The sequence below is a fragment of the Alligator mississippiensis genome, chromosome 9, assembly GCF_030867095.1.
Source record: "Alligator mississippiensis isolate rAllMis1 chromosome 9, rAllMis1, whole genome shotgun sequence".
Lineage (NCBI taxonomy): Eukaryota > Metazoa > Chordata > Crocodylia > Alligatoridae > Alligator > Alligator mississippiensis.
This window is the reverse complement of record NC_081832.1, coordinates 8,680,840-8,703,374: the sequence shown is the minus strand read 5'-3', so window position 1 is coordinate 8,703,374 and position 22,535 is coordinate 8,680,840.

Below are 22,535 nucleotides of genomic sequence, written 5' to 3'. Positions count from 1 at the left end.
TTTTCTATTTGAAAAGTGCAGAGAATGTAAACCAGAATAGTAAGGATTAGGGGCCCATTTTCTGCAGAAATCCTTTTGTACTCAATGGGATTTTTTTTTGCTATAATTAGGTACCAAAATTTATGGTGGTGGTTATTTCTATTATAGCAATGCCTAAAGGACCCAGACAGGATTGGGCCTGGTTGTGTTTGTGCTAACACCTTGTACGAGGGTTCCCTGACCAAAAGAACTTGTAATCTAAGCAGAGAAGACAAAAGGTGGTACAAAGGAAGTATTATTCCCATTTCCAACTAGAAAACATAAAATACATCTACACTGTAGTCACTGCAATGACAATAGTTTCTATAGAATTACCTAAGTTGGGTTTAAACTAGCTCATTTGGGTACTGCTAAGAGTAAAAAGCAGCAACACAATCTAACAGTGGCCTCTACTGAGCTGCATTTGCAAGGCAGGCACTGTAACAATAGTTGTTTTTTAACTTAGTTGAGACAAAGACATTTCACATGTAAATGAATAACGTTTATGGTGACAGCAAATACAGTATGGCAGACATCAGGGGAATCAAGGTACAATTTCACTTCCTTTCCTTATGGCCAAGGCGACTTTAGGAATGTGCAAGACAAGGGTCACAGTTTGGGATTTTGTCATCTTAAGAAAAGATAAAGGAATGTAGAGTATTCTTTTAAAATGTCTGCTCTGTTAGCCGAGCCTAATTTGCACAAAATGAACTTTTCCAACCCGATCTTACAACACCTTCAGCTCTCCTGTGAAATATGAATTTTCATATCCACCCAGGAAAAAATTTACAGTCTTTGCATTCTCCTATGCCTGAAGAAGGGTGGGTGTGCCTGAAAGCTTGCAAATATATATTTTTTTTTTGCAACTATCTAGTTGGTCTAATAAAAGTTATCACCAGAGTTCTGATTTCTTTTAAATGCCAGCATTTAGCTTTTTAAAATAGCTGAGTTACAGAGGCCCTGGATCAAAGTTCAACCGCACTGCCTCTGTGTCTGCTTTGGTGTGGAGGGGATGCAAGCAGCTGGGGCATGCTTCTCCAAAGTGCTCTCTGGAGTGCTGCAACAGTGACATGGATTGGACACACCCTCTGAGCGTCCACACAGGGATTAAGCACAGAGTATGCTCTAAACTCACACATTAGTAACTGTGTGCTAGCTGCTAACAATATAGACAAGCCCTTAGAATAGATTCTGTGCCAAACTCTTGAGAAAATATAATCACCATTTGATAAATGTCTAAGCTGGCTGAGCTGCATTCTCTACCACAGACAGTTGAATTGCAGAACACTTCACTGGAGAATTCTGCAGAATATTTCTCCTCTGTTTCTTTTCGGGATCATTAATAGGGAATTCCTATCCTGATTCTCATATGGATGCAAGATTGATAGAGGCCAGTGGGGCATTGGTTGGGGAGGGGGGAGGGAGGACGCACCCAAATTTGATTAATTCAGTCAAAATCTGGATTTAGAGAAGGGAAGGAACCCATCCAATTTATCACCTACTTCTTCATTTTTTCTCTCTCTCAATCTCTTTTTTTTCATTTTCAGTCCTGAGTTCTATGGATTACCTTAAACTGAAAGGCTGATGTGACCTATTAAAAAGAAAATCAATGCAAAAGTTAAACTTGCATGCAAGTATGATTTCAGTCCATTTACCAACTGGCTTTTGCCAAGTCATCACCCTAACATGTTTTGTAAATAGCTGAGGTTGACAAAATAGCAGAAGCTATTCAATTCTTCATTGGCTGATAGCATGTTTGTGCATGGAGTAACCTTTTCCTTCTCTTCTTCTGAACAAACTGTTCTGTTAAAAAAATTCCAATAAACAGATTACTAAAAAAAACCCATGCTCAAGTACAAATAGTCTCTCAACAACAACAACCAACACATGCATTCATGATATTTCAGAAATTCTCTCAATTGCAACCTTACATTGCGCATAGATGTACAAGTAAATATATACAATAATAATTATTATTCCCTGGATAAAACATAAGCTAGATTTTTTTTCTATTTATAGGATATGGCCAACATTAATTTTCCAACATAGATATTCAATTTTCATACAAAAGAGCTCACTTCCTTTTATAAGCTATGTTTACACGTACTGTGTGTGACAATTTAGTTGGAGGTAGAAAATTCAGCCTGAGTTCTACATGTATTTTTAATTCAGTTTTACTCCATCTAGACTCATATGCAAGCTTTTTACCTTTTTATACTAGCTTTAAACAGTTTACATTTTTAATGAAAATGTCCATATATAAAGAGTTTCCACATACATTTTTTCCAGTCTCCGCCTTGTTGTCAATTTTTTTTTAATTCTTATATAATTCTTGCCTAGTAAATGCAGAGCTTGATGGGTGTTTTATGTTAGAGAGCTGAACACTAATAACGACAACTTCTAATGAGCAGGTGTAGGCCTGAACTTGTCAAATGCCCAAGTTTGAAAGAAGTTTCCTTCCAAGGAAAAATAGTTATTTTTGTAAGATTCTCTTTAGGAAAATATCTTTAAGGAAAAAATGGTCATGATCCTTATTTTCACTGTATCTAGTGACTAGTGATTTACCCATTCATACTGACAGCCAGATTTAACTCAGGCTTCCCTTTATTCTATTTGTTGGATCCAATACAAATTGGATGAAATTAAGCTCCACTCCACGTGTTCAGGGAATGGCTGCTTCTCATGTTTTGCTGCAGTCTGGAGAAAGTGGCTGGAGTACAGCAGTTAAATACAGCCAAAACTTATTAGAGGGTTGGTTTAGCCATGGGAACAATCCCATGACCTCCATGGAATGTGCCCATGTCCCCCAAGTACATCCTGTAAGTCCTAATACTGGGCTCATCAAACAGTATGTGTACACCACACTTAATGCCAGGTTAATAATTTAAACCCATTGGAAATTTCACCAAATACAGACAAAGATCCTCATGAAAATCTTCATAACAAGATAGGCCTAGGTAGCTTTTTCAACTTAAGCACACAGGAGACTCATAAATAAACCCAGCTCAAAGGAGAAAACTTGGCTAAATCAGAAGAGAGATGTTTTACAATCTGGACCACCAGTTGCATAGACAGTTGTATAGTTACTCTATAAAATCAAGAGAGCAAAACAACTTCTTACAAGTCAGTTATATCAGCTAGAACATACTGACCTCTTTAATATCAGTGTTGATGTCAAAATACATATGTATTGGGCATGTCTTATAAAAGTGTTATAAACAACAGCCAGAAGTGCAATGTTAATATAAGTGCTGTCTGAGTGGCTTCTGTTAGCTTTGCGGGGGAAAAGTTCTGAATGACCATTATTTGTAACTAAACTAAACCCGCTCCCTGACTCTTGATACTGCCAAAGAAACCAAGGAGGAATGCTATGCCAAGCTTAACCAAGTCTATTCTGATGTTCTAGAGGGACACAAACTTATTCTTCTCAGCAAATTGAATACCAGAGCTGGAAGACACTTGAACCTCTGGAACACCACCATCAGGAAGCAAAGTTCTGCCAAAAAAACCCAGCAGAAGACATCATGGTAACACCCACAATCTAAGCATTGCACTTGATTGATTGTCATTGTACTTGGTATAGCTAAGATGTCTGCATCTGTAATGCTCCCACTTACTCGTCAAGCGTTATACAGAGTACCCAGCCAGGTTGAACTCTCCTCAACTTGCCTGCCACAACTACATCCAACCACCAACAAACTTCCAGTTGGAATGGAGTACTGAATGGAGGGTAATCTGTTTAATCTCAGCCAACTCTGAGCCAAAACCAAGACCACCCCAACCTCACTCATTGAGCTCCAGAATGCAGATGATGCTGCAGTCTGTGCTCACTCGGAAGCAAACCTTCAAGCAATCATCAACATCTTTACTGAGGCATACAAGAAAATGGGACAGATGTTTAACATTCAGAAGACTAAGGTCCTCCATAAACAAGCTCTTAATAGGCGGTCCCCAGCTCCAGTAATTTAGATTCACAGTGAGACACTGGAGAGCGTTTGAGTACTTCCCATACCTTGGAAACCATCTCTCACAGAAGGCTGACATTAATGAAGAAATCCAACACTGCCTCAACGTGAAAATGCAGCCTTTGGATGCCTGAGGAAATGGGTGTTTGAAGACAGGGACATCAAATCCAAAACCAAGCTCGTGCTTTATCAAGCAGTTGTGATCCCCACCTTACAGTACAGAGCTGAGACATGGACAACACACAGGAGACACCTCAAGTTGTTGGAGAAGTACCATCAATGCTGCCTACAGAAGTTCCTTTGAATCTAGTGGGAAGATAGATGCATCAATATTAGCGTTCTCTCACAAGCAAACACCATGAGCATCAAGGCGATGATTATCCAACATCAACTTCACTGGGCCAGCCACATCAACCGAATGTCCAACTCCAGACTCCCAAGGCTAGTTTTATTCTCCCAGCTCAGTCAAGGCGTATGATTAAGAGGAGGGCAGAGAAAGCACTTCAAGGATGACCACAAGGTCAACTTGAAAAAATGCAGCACTGACATCAACTCATGGAATACAATTGTCAAGGATTGCCCCAAATGGAGGATGAGTCTGCTGCAAGAATCACAGTACTTTGAAACCTCACGACAACAAGAGGAGACAGAAAAGCAGGAGTGGCAAAACCGGCATGTCACAGACTGAATCAAAAATCTGGACCCACATGCCCCAAACAGAAACACATGCCTGAGCTGCAACAGAGTCTGTTGATCCCGTATTGGCTTCAACAGCCAACTTCAGACCCACAGATAAGACAATCATGAAGATAATCATTCTCAACTGTAGGGGATTGCCAAAGACAATTTACTAACCAAAAAGCCATAATATATTCCTCCCCTTTCTCTCTCAAATATCAAAGGGTATACACCTGCAGCACCTAGTTATCCAGAGTAAACATGATGGGTCAATCCAGCCTTGAATTTGTAACATACTTATATTTAAAATTTGCAGAAAGAGATGATATCTACATATGCCATCCAGGCGATTCCCCAAAGTGTTCACCACATTAATATAATGAATAATAATCTTAATACTAATTGAAGAGCACTGCCCAATCACTACACGATTCAGTAGTTACAAAGAGAGAGGTTTTGCTTTAAGCAATATATTTCTCCTTGCATTAGGTAAAATAAGTCTGAGCAGTTTGGAATTCTTCGGTTTCTTTGGCATCCTGAAAAGTGAATAATTTCCATTAGTGCATTTCAAGGCTGCTTTTCTTCACCCTTTGTACAGTTCTCACCCGGCGTGAGTGCTTTTAAGACGTTCTTTGTTATTGCTAATTAAAGCGCATACCTGGCATTTTAAAAAGAAAATATACCCCCAAAATACCTGATGCTCAAGAAAAAAAGGCAAATGGCTGAGGAAAAGAAAGGAAAATATACCCCCAAAATACCTGGTGCTTAAGAAAAGGGCCAATGACTGAGAAAAAGAAAGGATTAACAAATGTAATTCAATACATTTTCGTGTTTTCAGAATTTTCCATCCTCTCTTCCTGGTGATTAAACTGACGCACAAATATGAAATCTTTAACAATAAGGAAGGGGAGGGAAATGTCTCCTTTCTCACTATTGCCAGTACTTTGCAAGCTGTTCCCCACAAAGCATTGTGAAAAAAAAATATCACAAGAGTGAGATTATGTCACCAAAATCAGTTACAACATCACGCCACTCTTCATTTAATGGCCAGATGACAGTGGGATAGCTTAGTATCAGAGAAAGCTATATATACAGTATTTTTGTTTTGCTAAATTAAAGGATGTTCCCTTATTTCAGCTAGAACCCCATATGCCACCCATGCCAAGAGACACCAGCAGCACATTTTCCTCTGAAGAAAGAACACAATGAACCAATTAATCAAACCTTTTCTGGTTTTAATAACTGTAAGGAAAATCAATGCAATCATAGTTTCATAGTTTCATAGTAGTTCGGGGTCAGAAGGGACCTAAATCGATCATCTAGTCTGACCCCCCGCCACTGGCCGGAGCACACGCTGGGATCACACGACCCGAGACAAGTGTTCATCCAACCTCTTTTTGAATTTACCCAAGGTAGGAGCAAGGACCACTTCCTTAATCTCCTCCTAATCTCTAACCTGAACCTATTCTCTAACCTCCTAATCTCTAACCTGAACCTATTCTCCAGCAGCTTCTGGCCATTGTTCCTCGTCACCCCAGGTGCTGCTGGGGGGAATACAGCCCTTCCTATTTGCTGCTGATCTCCCCTAACGAGTTTGTAGGCAGCCACCAAATCCTCCCTCAGCCTCCATTTGCTGAGGCTGAACAGGTTCAGGTCCCTCAGCCTCTCCTCATAGGGCCTGCCCTGTTGTCCTCCAACCAAGCAGGTGGCTCTCCTCCTCAAGGCAGGCCACATCCTTCTTGAAGTGCAGTGCCTGGAATCATTTCATAGATTTCAAAAATTTCATAGACATTAGGGGCTGGAAGGGACCTCATGAGATCATTGAGTCCAGCCCCCCTGCCATGGACAGAAAGTCTGGGGATCCCAGCAAGTCAAATGATCCCAGCAAGATAAACATCCAAACACCTTTTGAATGAGTCCAGAGTAGGTGCTTGCACCACCTCCGTCTGTTCCAGACCCTGGACACTTGGACTGTGAAGAAGTTTTTCTTTATGTTCAGTCTAAATCGGTCTTCTAGGAGTTTGTGGCCATTGGACCTTGTTATTCCTTGGGGAGCCCTGCTGAACAACTGTTCTCCCAGATCCTGGTGCACCCCCCTTACATGCTTATAGGCTGCCACCAAGTCACCCCTGAGCCCTCTCTTCTCCAGGCTGAAGAGTCTTATGTCCCTCAGCCTCTCCTCATACGGTTTGCTCTCTTGGCTTTTGATCATACAGGTGGCTCTCCTCTGGACACTCTTGAGCCTATCCACATCCCTCCTGAAGTGGGGGGCCCAAAACTGGATGTAGTACTCCACTTGCAGCCTCACCAAGGCCAAGTAAAGTGGGAGGATGGTTTTCCTAGAGAGGTATTGATGGATGCATGCCACAGTTTGGTTAGCTTTGCCGACCATGGCATTTCATTGGTGGCTCATGTTCATCTTGTGGTCAATCAAGACCCCCAGTCTCTTTCGGTCATGGTGCTGGCGAGCATAGCAGTGCCAAGCCTGTAAGTATGATGCTGGTTTTTCCTCCCAAGGTGGAGCACACTGCACTTCTCTACGTTAAATGGTATCAGATTTTGGTACCTGCCCACCTTGAAAGGGTGTCCAGGTTGGTCTGTATCCCCAGCCTGTCTTCTAGTGTGGCCGCCTTCCCCCATAGTTTGGTGTCATCCATGAACTTTACCAGCCCACATCCAATGCCCGAATCCAGATCACTAATGAAGATGCTGAAGAGTACTGGCCTGAGAACTGAGCTCTGAGAGACTCCACTGGTCACCTCCCGCCACATTGATTCACTCCCATCAACTAGTCCAACCCCGGAGCCAACCCCAGAGCCAATTCCCCAGCCATCAAACTATGAGAGGGTCAAGGTCAAAGTTCCCCAGCTTAACTATGAGGACATCATGGGAGATCAAGTCATGGTCTTTCTTGAAATCCAGGTATATAACATCATCGTTGTCTCCTTTACCAAGGCATACAAAAGGATGTTAACAAACTAGAGATCTAGAGATATTTGCTATGGATAACACAGTCTTTTCAAAGCACTAAGTATGCACAAAACAGGTATCCTTTCTCTTACCTTTTTCACTTCTGATGTGCTAAAGTGTCCTATTGGCTACTGATGTGCTCTTTGGTTTGCTAAAAGTGAACATTTTATACTTATGTAGATTGATGCACATCAGGTACACATGCAGGCTGCAGACCATGGCCCTGCCCTGACTCTGGACCACACTGTTACTACTGCAAGATCCCAACCCAGCTCCGGAGCAACTCCCCGACCTGCTGCACACCCTGCTATAACCCCCCATAGCCACCCTTCCCAGTGGTACCACTGCCGCTGCCCACCCCGCACTGAGCCCACTCCACTCCCACCCACAGCACAGACCCCCTTCAGCTCCCCCCCCACCAGGAAGAAGCTGGCACCGCAGCTGCCTGCCAGTGCTTCTGGGGCCAGTTTCCATGGAAGCCCCCAGCCGCACTATCTCCATGGAAACCGGCCTCAGTTACGTGGGCAGGGGCTGCTGGGAAATGGAGTCCACTGCCAGACAGGTCCAGTCTGCGGGCCAGACTTTGCCTACCTCTATGCTAAGCTATAAGTGGAGAAATGGTGCCCTTTGAGGTAAAAGCTACAGCAAATAGCTAAGTGTCTCATCTTTAATTCAGCAATCTGCTACAAACCACCCAGATATAAATCATCCAACTTCTACAGTACGTATAGGCATCAGTGGTGAAGCATTCTTTACCCTTCGTTCCTCTTTCTACAAGGGGGAGCGGACTTTAACCACGCATGCCCACTCAGTCCTTTTCTGGAGAAGGTAAAAAACAGTGCCAAATGGTGTGATGCTTTTGTAATGTGAATACTTCTTCACTAGGAAATGAAGCACAAAATAGCTGTCAGTAATTAACTATGTTCATTTGCAACCACCATTGTATATAACTGATTAGTACTAAAAAATAGTTAAGTCACTGAGTCCAAACCCCTGCACAGATGCAGGGTTGCTGTTCCTAAACAATCCTAGACAACCTTCTGGGACTTCTGTCCTTCAGCAATTATGAGGAGCGCCCTGTTCCAACAGCTATCCCCATTAGAGCCCAGAGGATAAATTCTCTGCTGGTGTAAGATGGGAAATCTCCACAAAATTCAATGACCTTACACTGACTTTCCAACCCTAATTTTCTATCATTCTATTCTATGACATAACACTAGTTTAACAGAGCAAAATACAGGCATATGTTGTGCACATAGAAATTAGGACAGTTCAGGTGTACAATCATACAGACAAATAACTGGAAACTTCTGTGCATTCAAATGATTTAAACTTTCATTCATAATTGTAGTAGGCAGGCAATTATGCATACATTTTAGAAGTGCAACCATATGATTTGACTTTAGGCTGCAGTGAATGACTCCAGAGTCTTTTAGTGACTGCTGCTGTATTCTTTAGGGGCAAATTTAATTATTATTTTATGCCATACGTAGACAACCCACTTATCATTCATGCCCGCATTTGAAAATGCAGCCTCCATGCCAACCTTTTATAAGAAGCGATACTACCATCAAACTCAGGAATCAGTCTGCATTCAGGCATTTTTTCAGGACTGCAGCCCTAGTATTTTTTATTCATTCATCCACCAACCGCACTTGAGTAGCACAGAGCAACAGGAAGCATTATTGGAGAGAAAACCACTCAGCAGGACCCAAAACTGAGGAAGGAGGTTGAAAGCCAGGGACAAGCATGTTGAGCTGGCATCTGTATCCTGTGAAAAAGCAAGGAACTATTTTGCAAAATGATTTGAGCAACCTGGATGCTCAGACAATCTGGTGTGCTCCTTTGCTCAACATGTAGCAATTAATTAAGCCACTTGGTGCTTTTTTATTTTTTCACCTTTCTTTCTTGCAAAACTAGCACTTAAATAGGGAAATATAGCTGGGTTGATGAAGCACTACAGGGATATACAAAAATGAAAGGCTTACTACGATAATCTTAACAGTATCTGGAAAAAGGCCATTTGACTCAACAGAAGGTATTACAGTGGGCATTGGTGTCCAATAGACTTGTAACGATGAACCAAAAAGATCTACTGGCTCCAAACATTAGTTATGTCTTGAAACAGCTGTTTGGTGGCTAGAGTAAAGCTGACTTCAACTTCCATTGAAACCTATAATGATAATCACTATTATAATGACCACCTGACTACAACACTCTGTACTCTTTGCTCTATGACAGCACAGGGAAAAAAAGTTAGTGAAATGAGGAACTGATTATTATTATAAAGGAGACTGTGAATTAAAATGTCAGCACCAGCTGATGGGTACAATGTGAAATCACAATACAAAGGCGAGCTGCTGAATCTTAGCATTAACCAAAGGGTTAGAGAGCAATTTCCACCTCTGCCTTGAACCAAGAAAAGCATAGGGTATGATTTGATCTTGCATTGATTCTCTGATGTACTGCGGAGAAATGGACAGCATCACACAGGCTCTGCTGAAAGGAAATATGCAGTATTTTAGCAGGCCCTTTGCAGCATATGAATAAAAGCTGAGGTGCCTGCTTCATGGTAAAACAGTCAAGAACTGGAAATCAAGGGTCAAAAGAAGCAATACATAATGCTCTGCTTTCAGATTAAATACAGGTTTCAAATGAAAAAAGCACAAGCTTCTGCTATGACAAAGTATGATTTTTTGTTCATCACAAATGTAGCTACACAAGCAGAAGATCCCTGTGCAATTACTGGCAGGTAAAACAAGAACAAATAAAAGTGAATTCTTCTGACCAATATATAGACAACTTGAGAATTTGCTACCACCCTAGATCATCACAAAAGTAATAATGAAGCTTGATTTTCAAATGGGCTGGATAATTTTATGACCAATTTGCAGTCATGCAAACTACAATAAAGGCACTCAAATCCTATGCTTCAGGAAGCAAACTGCTTCTGCCTAGGTAAGTGCATATATGGCTCTCATTAGGCCTCTGCAAAGTGGCTAGTATTCACTTCAGATTCGGATTCAGCTGATTCGGGGGACAGTGATTTGGTTCGGTGATTCGCCCCCCCCACCCAGCAGCACCTAGTGAGCACCAGGGCTTTTTTTTTAAATACTGGGAGCTGGGGCTGGCAGCGCAGCCATGGGGGGGCTGGGGTAGTGGGGGGCTCGGGGGGGAGGGGGGGGCTGGCAGGGGTCCACCCATGGTCCCCTCCCCCAGCCCCCCTTCCCATCCCTAGTACTTACCAGTTCTGAGTCAGCTCCAGCTCCCTGCCGCAGCCACCGGGGACTGCCCAAATCATCAAAGCTCTCCAAATCTTTTCCGAAGATTCGGAGAGCTTTGACTCTATTCAGACCTTTTAATTGGTCCCCTGATTCAATTTGGATTCAGAGATTTGGCCACCAAATCAGGCTGAATCGAATCACCACCCAAAGCTTCGCACAGCCCTAGTTCTCATCACTATACTATATAAGCACTTAGGTGTAACAGTGGGAGAGAAAGCCTCGCATCCAGCTAACAATACTGTACATGGGAACAGCTGTATTAAAGAAGTATGTTGCCTCCAGCTGTGGACTGCTCTTTCTGGTACACAGCTGGAGCATGACTGGTGAGCTACCTGTTTGGTGGACTACCAGTTTGACCCTGGACGGTGATTCTGTGTTCCTATGAATACTTCGCAATAATATCAGAAAAGAGGTGAAGGGCAGTTCAAGCGAGGGGAGCTAAGCCAGCAGCCTGTGCACCAAAGCAAGTTCTGCAGGATCCCAGTAACTTCTCTTCACTGGCTCAGTTTTATTTCTTCAAAAATCACACAAATTCAGCCTAGTGATCATTTCTTTTCCCCCTGATCCCAGCTCTTGCAAAAAAAAGACTCCAGCTCTGCTCTACTCATGCATGCTGTACAGGGCTCCTGCCTGGAGTCACAGTGAGCCTCTCCCGCTCCCCACAGGATCCCAGCTGAACTAGGAAGAAACCTGTGAGAGGATGATTTCACCTTGTTTGCTATCACACATGCCTCTTCCATGGGCTTCATATGATTTCTCAGAAGGAAAGGAAATGTTACATTCATGGCAAAGTGAGCTTCCTTCAAACCTCTGGCTAGAAGCAACTGTACAGTACAGATAAAAAAAAACAGGAACAACTTTAGGGGGAAAAACCTGCCTATATACAATGGACATCAATCAGACAGTGTTAAGCAAATACAACCTAAACAATCTCCCAGAAAGACAGCCTTCTCAGGAACATGGAGGGCTCTATTGCTTTAAGCTTCAAAGAAGAAAACCAAAGATAAATCATTCTGGTGCCATCTGCAACCATATCTGAAGATTGAAAAACAGATCTCCTGGTGTAAGCAGGTAGAGGGAAATAGAAATAGAAATAGACCCTGTGAAAGGAACCCACCATTGGGTCGAGCATTTTAAGTGGTGACAAATGAATGACCCTTTCTTCTGAAATGAGCCCATGCACATGTTTACAGGCGGTCTGCTAGGCAGGAGGTGAAAACCTTCCCAGCTACCTCTTGCTGAAATGCACAACCACTGAAAATGAAAGAATCCTCATTAAAGAGCCGTCTCTTCTCCTTTGCGTCTGATATCTCAGTGTCAGAAGTCACCTCTCATTCACTGTTTCTCCAGAGTCTTGGCCCATGCAACCCAGAGGGGAATAGGTAACATGCTACTATGAAAGAAACGCTCAAATGGGGAAAGTTTTCAAAGGCTGACTGGCCCTAAAAATTCACTGGAGAGTGCTAGCTGCTTCCCAATCCCATTGTTTCCCTATTCACCAGCCGTCTCCAAAGACAGTGCCCCAGCCCCAGACAATCCACAAGCTTGCTGAACTACTGCAGTATATTGAAGGTAGCTGCACAGGCCACTTCCAGCCTCTGCAACCCAGACACCTGCCAATTATTTGAGATTGGGCAGCAGCCATACTGGGTGGATCCCTGAAAATAGCTGCCAGGGGTTGTGGCCCCTGAACAGCCTGAAGCCACCCTGGGGTGTGCAAGTCACTAGGCCAGACCTTGAAGAATTATGGGGTAAGGGAAGAGACTTTCTGGGACAAGGTTGGAGTTGCCGCTCCCTAGCAATCACCTAGTCTGTACGTAGAAACACCCACATGCACAGGAAAATGCAGTACATAAGAGGGAAGGAGATGCATCCCCCTGTGAGGGAAAGCCCATTTATGAGATCTTCGATTTGTTTGCTTAAAATATTTTTTACACCAAGAAAAATGCCCTCCAAAGGCTGAAACATGTATGTTGGAAGGCGGTGGCAAGAGAATGAAACACATCATCAGGCTACAACATTCTCATAGTGAAAGACATGTTAAAAGCTTTCACGAGGCATTATTGGCTCTCTGTATAATAAAAGCACTTAATGGCACTTCAGTGAAAGAGCATTCTACAAAAAAAACACTTTGGAACAGCCAAATGACAAGAGACAACCTACAGCTAGGCCTAGAAATCTTGAAAGCAATTATTAATACTTGATCCAAGATTACCAATATATTTCGCAGGCTGAACCTGCTGAAATAGAAAAAGCATTGATTTATTATGTATAGAATTATAATAGAAATGTAGCTCCGTGCATTTCTCTTCCGACTTGGGGAAAAAAATGAATCCCCTACACCAAATAAACCAAAATGTTGGAGCTCTTGTGCAAATTACAGCACTCAGAATTAAAAACGCTGGCTGGTGTTCATAAAGGTAAGTTTAAAAAGCAGTTGAGTAATGTGTTTGTACATGAACCAGTCCGTTGTGGCAATGTCTCAATTGGAAGACGCAAGTGGTTGACTTTCTGTAATAACATCCACCCCCCTCCCTCCACCCCCCATCCCACACATTACACTTTAAACATTTAAAAAATCTCTTGTTCATTAAGAATGGATCCGTCAAAACAAGCAATAAGCAACTAGCAAGATGCAGCCAAATACAACTGCCCATTCACTTTGCTTTTATATTCCTGAGTTTGGGCCTGATCCAAATCCCATTAGTATCACTGGAAAGAGTCCAAAGGATTTGGATCAGCCTTTCTCTCTTTCCCTTCTAAATGCAAGCCTTCCAGGGGAAAGAATTTATCTCCTTGCATGTCTATATCTGAAAGTACATACATTTTGAAAGTATTATAAGGAATGCCAAAATTGAGGTGCCACAGATGCTTACAAAAGTGTTATGGACTAGCTCCGCTTTGAGTATTTGGCCTTAAAGGCCCCTGACAGGGCCTATTTATTATTGTAAGTTTGCAAATTTGAATACATACAAATATTTGTATCAAAGTACTAAGGAAAAAAACAACAAATGACGTTATCTAAAAGGAATTAAAATACTGTCGTAATCATATTATGTTACAGAAGAAAAGTTTAGGAAGAGAGACTGCCATTCACACTTCTGGAGTCATCAGAGACTTAGTATTGGGATGGCAAAGCCTGCAGTCCTTCAAGCATTACACAAGGAAGAACCTCCCTGTAGAGTGGGACTTTATATCAGGGGAAGAAAAAAGGCATGTGAGTTGCAAATGGGTGAGCTAGAATAAGTAAAAGCTTCAGATCAAGTTGATATCCTTAAACTCTACATGCAGTGAGATCTTGTTTAGAGGCATGATAATATGTGGCTAAAACAAGGACCTGAGGGCAAGGAAATGGAGCTTTATCCAGTACTGTGATACATACCTTCACTCTAGTCTAGAGGCAAGTAATGTAAACCACGAGTATCAAACTCATCTGGCCCCACGTGCAGTGCGCCACCTAAACCAGTCCCATATGCTGCATGCCAGCTCCAGCTCCAGACTGGTTCTGTACTCCACATAAAACCCACGGAGCCAGGGCCAGCGTATGATGCATGCAGTACAAGACCCAGGGGCTGGTGCGAGACCCAGAGGCAGGCCAAATCACAGGGCTCTGCAGACTGTCTCTCTGATATCCCTGACTTAGACCAAAACTGGATGCCCAAATATAGGCAATTAAACCTCACTTAGGCACCATATTTAAGTACCAGACTGAATACCTTGATTTTAAAAGGTAGTGATCATCTCCAGTTATTCAGTGGAAAATCCACATATACAGAGATGAAAACTAATGACCCCAGCATTACGTAGTACTTAACGGCTCCATTTCATTGTCAATGCTCCCAGAAGTGAGTACAACAGCACATTTGCACTAACTAGGAATCATCTTTGTTCCTTCGTTTTCATTTTACTGTGTTAGCATAAAAGGTGGTCACAGCGCCACTCTTGCACATCACACTTCAACAGGCACAGCTAAGCTCAATAAAGTAGAGTAAGTCTTAATCACTGTCTAGCCACTTAGAAGAGGAAGAAGGAAGGGCTGGATAAGTAGCTGAACTGATATACAGTGTTGCTGAAATGCTACTGCAGAGGAAAAAAAGGGGTAATCATTGATTCTAGACTATTCAGAAAGCATACCTCGGCGAAGGAGCCAGAGTCTGAATTTCAGAACACAATAACCAACCTGCTAACATCAGCATCTTGACTTAGGATAGAAAAAAGTTGCCAGTAAGAATGTAATGTTATCATGCGTAATTAAATAGCTGAAACTATTAATTTTTATCTCTAGTGCAACTCACTGACTTTTTTATTCAGCTCTCTCATGTACCTCACTTTTTCTTAAGATACACATGCATCCTACTGCATAGGGATATATGAATATTAATGAATTGCTCCAGTTGGCTAGCTTAATTCAGATAGTAACTGCTTCTGACCAGTTCCTCTGCACATGCGAACAATTAAACTTTTCTTTCATTATAGAAATTGCAATGCTGGATGGAGGTAACTATATGGAGAAATTAGGAAAGTTAGAGATTTCAAAAATCAGCAAATCTGTTATCAGCTGAGAGAATTCTTCTTTTCATTACTTTACAAGCGTCTTTTATTAGAAAATCTCCCTTTTTCTTTAATCCTTCTACTATTCTCAGTTGTTCTCTTCAACGCCATTATTTCCCTCCTTTCATGCTACCTGCACAGAAGATAGGACATAGAATCACAACATTTATTTGTCATTTGCCAGAGCCATTTGAAGCTGCTCAATGGAAGACTTGACATTAACTTCAATAGGAACAAATTCAAATGTTTGACTGTAGAATAATATTTGACTAGTAAATCCATTTTCATTCAAAGGCAAAGGCATCAAATTTGATTGAGTACAATCAAATCTATTGTACCTAAACTGTACTAATCCTTTCATGTAACATCATAAACATCAATAGACTACCACTAGCCATAGCTTCTTTCTGCGCTACAGCCATTGCAGCAAAAAGAAAGTGGAAAGCATAAAAATGCAGGTATATCCAAGAACAGGAAAATAAAATATTTCAGATACCAAACTGCAAAGCAATATTGTGCTATAACTTTAACTTGTGGTATATTCTTTTCTCTGAACTGCTATTTTTTTTGTAAAGGATGATCTTATTCCTTTCAAAAAGGAAATATTAGCATTTCTACTATAGCTATTATAGAAAAAAATGTAAAAGGTCCCAAACAAACTTTGCCAAATTTTGTTCTACAGAAGTCTAAACAGTGTCCATAATGGAAGCATTATGTACAATTGGTAATAATAGCCATTTGCAAAAATAATCAAAATGCATACTGACTAGTATATTCAGATCCCTCCCTGAATGAGGGTGTCAGATTTGATTAGGCATGTGTAAATGTATTGCTCCTAGGGGACAGCCTACAGATCAGAGTATAGAAACCATCGTTGGAATTTGCATTCCACATAGGTAAAGGCTTGGGTCTGGGAAGCAGAAGATTTAAAGTTAAATACCTGCCAGTGACTAAATAGTGCAGATAGCCATGTTAAATTATACAGGCAGGGTGTATGAACCTATGGAATCACTGCAACCTTAATTCTAAAACAGACAACTGAAATTTCCCCTACTTATTACAAGATTTTTTAAAGTGCTGTGATTTTTCTTCTAGCAATCAGAGAGCCTTCCAAACCCAAGGAAGTCAATGTTTCAGCAGGCTTTGGACCAGACACATATATCACCATTCCAAAAGACTCCCAAAAGAATACGTTTTACACGAGTGGCAAACTGACGGGAAGGGCAGGAGGAAGCCATGGCCCCCGGGAGCCAGCCTGGGCCCTTCAGAGGTCTTACTGTGTGATGTGACTTTAAGTATTACTACAAGAAGGCCGGGGAGGGGGTGGCACCAATGCAAGCATTGGCCCCCAGGCACCAGAGACCCATGGTACGTCACCGTTACACATACAAATTACATTTAAATAACTAAAATGGCAATACAATGTCCAACCCATACAAATTATTTTGATTCTTTACTATCTACATAGCCCAAAAATATGTACATGGTGTTTACCAAAATAAAACCCAAAATAAACTTAGTCTCTGCCAAGAAGTGCTTACAGTAAGAGTTAATCAGCCACTCTTTTTTCGTTTTATTAGGATGCAGACTGAAGCTTAGGACTAGAGAGCTGACAACCACAGAAAATTGTTGGGCATCTTGAGACTTTGACAGGACAGTTAAGTATAAGTATTCCTTTAAACAGGTTTGAGCCTCTTTCTACATATCCTTAAAAATCAAAACTATTCGTGCCATTCACAAGAAATGTGTATGAACAGGGTATCTGCTTATAATATATAATGATATATGCATAATGGCATATGATACACATTGCTCTGTTTCCTGTGTGTTTCTGCAAGTTCTGTGCTCTGTAAGAGAATATTAATTATTTCTTTTTGTAGGGTCTTATTCTTTACTGTTAAGAAAATTGGACAGAGATCTAATAAGCCACGGATGGGCCAGTCCAAAATCCACCATTTTCTTCAATTGACCCATGAATCAGGCTCTTAGGTTCTCTCTTATTTTACTTGGGCAAACTCTTTTTCATTTCAGTGAAAGAAAAGAGTATACATAAATAAATAAAAGGTAAGGGCCCGTGGGTTTAGTGTTAATAGAAAGCAAACCAACTGCTTCTAACCAGAACTGAGCAAGGAGATGAGAAGGTGGTCTGTTTGACTATTGTAGTCTGCTACTGAAAAGCAAAGCAGCCGAGAGGGTAAGACAGCTGCACTCTGCAGAATCTCTCAGATTCACTGATCCAGACATGCTTGAAAACAGAGATCTTTAAATCTAGAGTCTGAAAACATTTAAACATTTGTCTGAAAAATGAGCTTACAGTGCATTGGATGTCACATGCTGCATCTTGTGCAAAAGGTAAGTCATGGGGTTAAGCACACATCGTGATATTTCTGGAGCCAGTACAAGGGTTAGTTTGATAGGTTTTAATTTATTTTACAGGGAGATGGAGTGTGTGATCCATAGGGGACAGTTTTTCATTGCAGTTTTTCCGTTTTGATGCATCATTGGTATCATCAGCATGTACCAATGCATATGCCCATTGGAAATTAATTCGACTAACATTTTATCACAACAGTTTTATTTAAGAACAAAACGTGGAGCCCTTTCTTGCCCCAGCAAACACTTATTTGTAGTTTTACTGAAACCAGTTCAGCTGCTTAGGTGAGTGGATGTTCACAGTTTGACCTTGCACTGTAAAAACTCCAGTTTTTACAGTGCAAGGTCCTGTAAAGGTCCTACAGACTTTCTTATTCAGTGGTCCAATCTCCAAAGAACAGTAGGCTCCTTATTTCAACTGGGCTTTCTCAGTGCTGTTGGAACACCAGGGATCATTACAATGGCATCTCCCAGAAATCCAGAAACATTTTAAACCCTCAAATTAATAAACCTTTTTATAGTTGAAATTGCCAGTCAACTGACTTCTACTTAGCATAAGCGATGTAAAATGGTAACTTGATAGTCTTAACAGTCAGTTCCTGCAGCCTTTAGCTAGGCAATCCTGCCATTAGTCTCAATACAAAATTTAGCTGAGAAAGGGCAGAAATCCTTTAGGCCTAAAATAATGACATTAAAACTGAGTCCCTGCTCCTGAAAACACTGACTCAGCTGCCTACTTTTACATGTCTGCGTAGTCCTGCTGGTGTGAATGCTACCACGCTCAGGTGTCTAAAGTTTAGCGTGTGTCTCAATCTTTGCAAGATCAGAATCCAAAAAATATAGTACTAAAACTATCATTTGGTACCTGTACCATTTAAAATTGCAGTAGTTTAAAATAGAAAAGCCACAAGGCTGGTTTTTCTTACTCTTCTTATTTAAATGGTGTTTATTTATTTAGAGCAAGTAATTAGCAGAGCTGTGAGATCACGGATAGGACTGCCTGGGTAGAATTTCAGTTCCAATACACATGTACACCCCCCGCCCCCGCCACGCATCAAAGTGAGAGGTTTTAAAGCCTAATGCAGTGAAGACAGAAAATATTAAACTTTTTAAATTCTCATTTCTCTGGCCTTTTCCTCACCCCAGTCTTCTATCACTTTTTCTTAAAAGACATTATGTGTTAGGAGAGCAAAGCAGCCTGGGGAGGTGATATTTTACCATCGTCTGTGCTATTAATGCAGTTAAAAAATCCTCAGACTGGAAAAATCAGACAGATGCATCTTCCAGGTTCACATGTGCCAACTCCATCTGTTAAATCATTAAAACACAAGCTTGGCAGATTCTGCAGAAAAACACATTTGTTTTCACTATAAAGAGGAAGAGTAAACTTTCTTTCTGTTCTTATAAGGTTTTTTTTTCAATTACTTTAATGTGAAAACCTGCCTGAGTGGGTACCATTTAACATGCAACTAAAAAGATAGAGATATTCATTAAATTAGATTATTTATGTGTGTTAAATTACATGTTGTATAACTTAATGGGTTAATAGTAATAAGAGCTATTATAATGTATAAACTACATTAAGATGGTTCATCATTTGCCTTTTTATAATGTATAACTCCACATAGCACACTGTATGACAGATTCTCACAATACTGTAAGGAAAGTAGACTGGCTCTGATTATTTTTAAAGAGGTAATTTATATAAGGAGTAGCAAATCAGCCTGAAATGTGAAAGGAAGGTAACCTTGAGTGCAATAATTGATACCTGTTAACCTTTCCTAAATTTGGAATTGCTTCTTTTAGAGACAGCTAGTTAGAGTAACCATTACTTAACATGCAAGATAAAAGAAAAGAGGCAAAATAATAGCTTAAATCCAATAACAGGAAGGTGCATTTGCAAAATTACTTATGTACTACATTCTTACTACAGGCATTGTGCAATAGTTCTTCATTAAAGCAATTCTTCACTACATCAACACTACATACAGACTACATGTCTAAACGCTGAACCTTCAAATGCATGCATACATGTCTAGGATAACTGGATTTCATAAGCATGACAGGGTAAATCTTTTAACTCCTTATGACCAGCCATAGCTATCATAAAAGCCAGATTGCAGGAGATGGTGTTTCTCCCTTTTTGTATTCCCTTGAGGAACTAAATACCAGTCTCTGGTCACAGGCCTGTCTTAAAAGTCCAAAAAGACATTAATAACAAAAGAATGCACTCATCTTTTCAGTTCATCCTGCTACAGGTTATCATAGACAGGACTAGAGCTTCAACAACATTTAATGCTTTTGTGGCAGTGAACATCTCTAAGCCACCTTGCAGAATGGAGAAACAAGGCAATATTTATTGAATGGTCCATGGCTGTTATATGTAGTTTGAAAGGCACTTTTCATTTCTCTGCTCGGTGTTTTGTGAAAGAGGCATTATCCCTTGTGCACAAAGATCTTCCCCTAAGGTTATACTACTTCTACATTTTCATATTCACAGGTCCTTAAAGTACATGAGAAAGAAAGAAAAAAAATTAAAAATATGTATTTTCCAAGAGGAAAGAGCTTGCTATTCCTGTTATCCCCCCTCGGTAATATTGCCAGTAATGTTTCTGCTTTCTTTCCTGTAACAAACTGTGCAAGCTGTATCCTGCTGCCGGAACTTAAATTTCACAAACCAAAGGGAGGATTTAAGGAGGTTATTTTTCAACTTATGCTTAGTATGGTGTTAACAAGCATCTAGTGTTTCTATTATGTGTATTGTATATTTTTGTTTCACCATGTATATATAGTAAAAGGACGGAAAGAATCCCTGTAATGTATGTGGTTAAAACAAACAAAGGATGAAGACAGAACCATTTCTTCTTGAAAGCAAATCTGCAGTAAGTGTGATGAAGCGATGAGAAAGCCAATACACAGGAGCCTTTCTGCAGAACACAGAGCACAGGTAACAAAGACTCATTTGTGCATGCACGCACTAATTGGCTAGTTTAGCTCCACCGCTCTCATCTCACGTACAGCCCCTATGCAAAAGGCCCGCTTGAGAACGCATTTAAAATCTGGCCAACATTTCAGCACACTTTAATTACACAGGGTGAAAAAATCCTCTCATTGCAAGACCCATACCTAGGGTATTAAACATCATTTAATTTCCCCATGTTTGACATTTGCTTTTGTAGGGAGGGCTAGCTCACAGCTAAATCTCACTTACATGTCCAAAATAGAACGCAACTGGTGAATGGGCCTGAGCCCACTCTGCTCAAGGGCATCCCTTCCTATGGGATGTCTGTGAGAGTTACATGGGCCATATTAGGGTTTTCTCCATTTGGTTAAATTTCACTGGCAAGACCCAAAAAAAGTATAATACCGACTTTATTTGCAGGATGCAGAAAACGCCAGAGTTGCTGGCACCGCTGCCACTGAAGTGTCCCTGCTGAAATCAGTAGAGTCATTCCAGCTTTACAGTGGAGTGAAAATATAGCAAAGATCCTGACATTGTGAGTTTTAAGCAAAGTAAGCTTTTCGTACAAAATAAAATAATCCCAGAAACAATCTGGTTGTCCCTCCACTTGCAGTGCATTGATTTTATCTAAGTACTTTGGATATGTATAGGAAGGGTGTAAAGCAACAAATCATTTATCTCCAGCATTAAGGAAGTTTATAGAATTCATGATGTTTTATCCCTTTTTTCTGGATTTTATATAAAAATATTTCTAATTCTAGTTGCTAATCTGCTCACTCTTTTCCCATTTATAGTTTGCTCATCCTCAACTCCATTCCTACTATGTCCAATATACAGCATGTTTAGCTGATGGTTTTGAAGTTGGTTTCTTAGGAAGAAATCACTTGTTAGAAAATGAGAACATCTTAAAGGTTTTCTGCCTGCACTTTTTTGTTTTTTATTTAATTTTATTGTATCCTTTTTGCTTCTTTATTATGCAGCAATATAAACCTACATTCTCTGTTCCCTTAAAACAGAACTTAATTAGGAAACATGCTTCTGAAAATGTTGGGAGATTTTTTATTTATAAAAGCATAAATAAAATGCATTCAAGAGAATGCATTTTATTTATAAAAGCATTCAAGAAATGTTTTATTTCCTCTCCACACTTACCATTTTTCATGGTGTTCATCAGAGTGGACACAGAGAGATTCTACAACATTACGTATCTTGTTTCTGTTTGGGATCTGTCAGAAGAAAAAAATAAAAAACAAATGTTGTGAGAGGGACTTCTAACAACTTGTAAAACAGGTCACAAAACTCATTAATTTGCTAACCATTATGCCAGTCACAAAGCTGTTGCAATGTAAATGTTAAAATCCTGCAATTCAGTTAAGAAGATTAGGAGATCTTATGACTTAATGTTTGTGAAACACAGCAAATCACCTTTGTCAGATAATAGAAAAAAGTTATGGAAAGCAACTATCCTTTTTATTCAAATACAAGAAGACAAGGGTTTTTTTCCTCCAGTCAGCCTAGGGGAAAAAGTCCCTCATCTTATATTCACATACAAGAAACCTCATTAAATATATTATCATTAAACTGCTGCCAAAAGCAGTATGTGCTCAGTAATGGAAACCAACAACGAAAGCTGATTCAATGAAGCCAATATCGGCCATGACTATAAAATACAAGGCCCATATTGGGCAGACATATGGATGGGAACCTGCTACTTTTTTATATATAATATATTTC